We start from the raw sequence: 3,938 nt of genomic DNA, 5'->3' as shown, positions 1-3,938 counted from the left end.
CTAGTAATCTCCCGACTATTCCCGAAGGTTTGAGAGGTGGCTTGACACTAGTCACGTGACCTCGCTGACGCAACAATATATGGCAATCAATTTTTATAATAGAATACATGTTAGTGGTCTTACATGCACATATAAGCATTAATAAATTCATTCATAAGTGTTGTATCACATAAATGGATAAATTACACAAAGAACACAACTATTAAACAGCATATTAATGGAAACAAAGGATTTAATTTGGGTGCTAAGACCGTTTGATATGAGGTTAACCGTGATGACTGACCTGTGAGGTGTTACTTGAAGATATAACACACCCGTTTTTTCATTAAGATTTGTGAAATATTTGGCAGATAGTAAATTTCATAGAAAAGATTAGAGTAACAAAGAAACCCATGCTATGTCTGAGAGAAAACAGTTTTACCTTTAGTTTTGGAATAAGAGTAGTGCAAGATATTTCAATTAGATTGAGTTGAAATATTCATGAGTGGGTGAAATTATCATTAATAAAGGAAATTCACAGACAGTGGTTTGGATATCATATCAAATATAAACTTGGTCTACCCAATCTTTTGTTTGGTTATGATAACATATTTTCAAATATGCAGATTGAAATGTTTTATAAGTATGCAATTTTTAAAATATTTTTAACATTGTTTCAATGCAAGGTCCAGTTAAAGATGTGTGAAAAATGCAGGCTGTATGTGTACTACCAGAGGCAGAAAGTAACTTGCATATGGTTAAACTTTCTAAGTGCCTCCTTATCTAGTATTCAACTTGTACCTGGAAGAAAACCCTAAGGGAGAAATGGTCTAAGCATCAGTATATTCTGTTGGTCAGAAAGATAGACTTGTGTTTGTTAGATGAGTCAGCTTGTGTGTGTGGCAAACACATATGAAGTTTCAACCCCTTCCTTTCCTAATGGACTCAGGGTCTGTGTACATAACACCCAGATGATATGGTAGGGAATGTGTCTGGGTTAGAGGGTAAGCTATATTGGCTATTCTCATGGAAATGACAACAGAGGGCAGCAGAGCTATATGTATTGGTCAGGTTAAGACCCAATAAAGCCTAAAGGCCAAAAACTTCATAGGTGTTAGGGATATATCTACCAGCGATATAGCGAATAAAACACATGAAGCCTGTACAAATGTCATTTGGCCAATGTAGTCATTATAACACTGTCTCTAAAAGTACTTTTGGAGAAGGATATGGTTGTAATTGGACAATTATAAACTTATTTGCAACCTACATATTTGGCTGACCTTCTTACCAATCATAATTTATCTGACCTTACATTTTCAATCCAGAGTTTTGCTATTTAAGAACAAATACTTAGACCTGCTAGTTATGTTGTTTTCCTGCAAGCCAGTGATGTTTATTTAGTTTCAGAGAACCGGACATTCTCGTTGAAATGCTATATTAAGGATGGCTTTCTCTTTGGCAAACAATCTGGCTCACACGGCCATCCTCAAGACGTCATAGTCCTTGTCTGAAGTTCGAAATGGCCAAACACATTAATGAGGATGTATTACTAACTGCTGTGTATAACATGAAGCATCTCACTGCATTCATTATCAGACTAGCCCTACGGTTTTCTAGGGCTGGACAGCCACCATCAACCATGGACTGGCTAGTAAATGCCAAAACAGCTCTGGTTGTACTGACACTAGCAGCTGAGAAGCCAGCACACAATAATGACAGCAGAAATGAGCTTTCAGGTGGCTCTAAAGCTAAGCTTACCCCAACCCAAGTGAATATTGTATTGTGTGTGTTAAAATGTAGTGTTCTATTTTCTATTGTATAAATTGTGTATTGTTCATTATGGCTTCATTTTCTTTGAAGGGTTTTTAATATGTGCTGCATCATTGGTAAAGGGTATTTTAATAATGTGAAATTTTGATTTATTATCTTTGTTAAAGGTTTGTGTTCTATACATTGCACATAAGTGCTTAAATGGATAAGATAAGGTAACTGAACTTCTTGAGCTGTGCACATTTGTAGATTTTATTGGTTTAAAAGCTACTTTTAATTGTTCACGTGAGGACAAGCCTCGAATAAATGGGGAATGAAAAGTGTGATATATAAATATACCATATATTTTCTTCCTTCTTATTTCAATATAGTATTTTTCTAACTTATTTAGTTATTCTGGTATGAGCAGTTTTCACATAATACTTAATCAAGAAAGTATTTATGTTGCTTATGTTCTAGCTGCGATTGTCTTTTGTCATCCTCATAAGATAATACTTAGTCTGCTTATGGGGATAAGGATGTGATGCTGCACCTTGTGCATAAATGTAGACAGCAGTATTCTCTAATGGTAGCTAAAGTGATGCTACAAAGCTACAACCTTCTTAATGTTTGAAGAGAACAGCCAGTCATATGAGCAGTGTTATTCATTTTGGGTATGTATGATGCTACCAAGTTATCTAAGTATTGTTAGGTATACTCAGTCTAATAAATGATCTTAATCAGGTCAGTCTAGTAGAAATATTCATTGGGTGCAATTTGGAGAAAGAACAGCTTAATTCTAGTAAAATCTGTGACATATAAGAATATCATGCATTTTATGCCTCCTTATTTTAATACAGTATTTTAAATTAGTTAATTATTCTGGTATGTGGTCAAGAAAACCATTAAGTTAATTTATTTCTAACTGCCTTTGTTCTTTTGTCATTCTTTGGAGATAACACTTGTTCTACTCATGGGATATATAGCCATAATACTGAACATTATCATACAATGTTTAGTCAGATGATATCTCGAATTTACAACTTTCCTTATGCCTGAATGAGAATCACCAATCACGTGAATAGTTCTAATTGCTCTGGGTAAATCTGACATTACCTATTAAGTAAAGAACATTGGATTTCAACAATGTGCTAAAAGTTTTCATCATGTAAATTTGGAAAGATAACAGTTCTAACCCAGTAAAAGAAATAATATATCATCTAAGCTAGTACACATACTGTGTTTGTGCTTCCTGATTTAATAGTGATTGTAATTTGCTTTGTATTCAGTCTCTAGATTTTGTTCTCATTAACTCAAGCGTTGAGACAAACTCAGGTTACTGTTATTCAGCAGACATTTCTCATTGTTCTAGGAATAACCACTTTTACTGAAATATAATGTAGCATTCTCAGATAAGCTGATTTCCCTACAAGTAGAGAATAAGTCTCCTAATAATAGCACAGTTGAATAGGAAATGTACTGAGTTATCTGAATATGAAAACCCTACCAAGTTTAAGTTTTTTAGAAACAAACAGAGTGGAAACATTTTAAGGACAGTGAAAACAATCTTTATTACAAACACATGCAAAAAACGAGTTTTGCATACCTGTGTAGATAACTGGATGATCACCTCTACTTTAATGGATCAGTGACTAGATCTTCAGCTTTTTTACCCTCGAATTGAATTTCATCAGAACCAGTCATGGTGAAAGTCAAGTAGAATACATAATAAATAGCAGGCTTCATGTTTGCATGAAACCACCAGTGTCTTTCCCTTTGTTATGTCTATGTTCGTTTGTTAATTTCCCGTAAAAATTCTTTCTGAAGAACTTCAGCGATTCCAGTTCTTTCTTAAATAAAACTAGTTTATTCTTTCTCAATGCAACTTTGCAATACACTTAATTTCCACAGTTACTTTAAGTTAAACACACGCTATAATTCACAACGATTAGCGCACTTTACTTATGGTCACTACCACTCACTTGACTCAATTATCTGTCTCTATATCTGTCTATCTGCAATCATATCTCCGCTTTATTTTCCGGGCTTATATACTAAAATAGAGGACGTCTGGCAAACATGATCCTTCTAGAAACTCATCACGTGTTACCAGGGTCACGTGATTTCCGCTGTCGTAACACTGCCCCTTCCTTCGTATTGTTCGTCCCAAACAATAGCCACTTACATTAGACCAATAGATAATTACC

Source organism: Limulus polyphemus, unplaced genomic scaffold, assembly GCF_000517525.1.
Source record: "Limulus polyphemus unplaced genomic scaffold, Limulus_polyphemus-2.1.2 Scaffold3315, whole genome shotgun sequence".
NCBI lineage: Eukaryota > Metazoa > Arthropoda > Merostomata > Xiphosura > Limulidae > Limulus > Limulus polyphemus.
The sequence above is the reverse complement of the archived record's forward strand: the minus strand, read 5'-3'. Positions refer to the sequence as shown.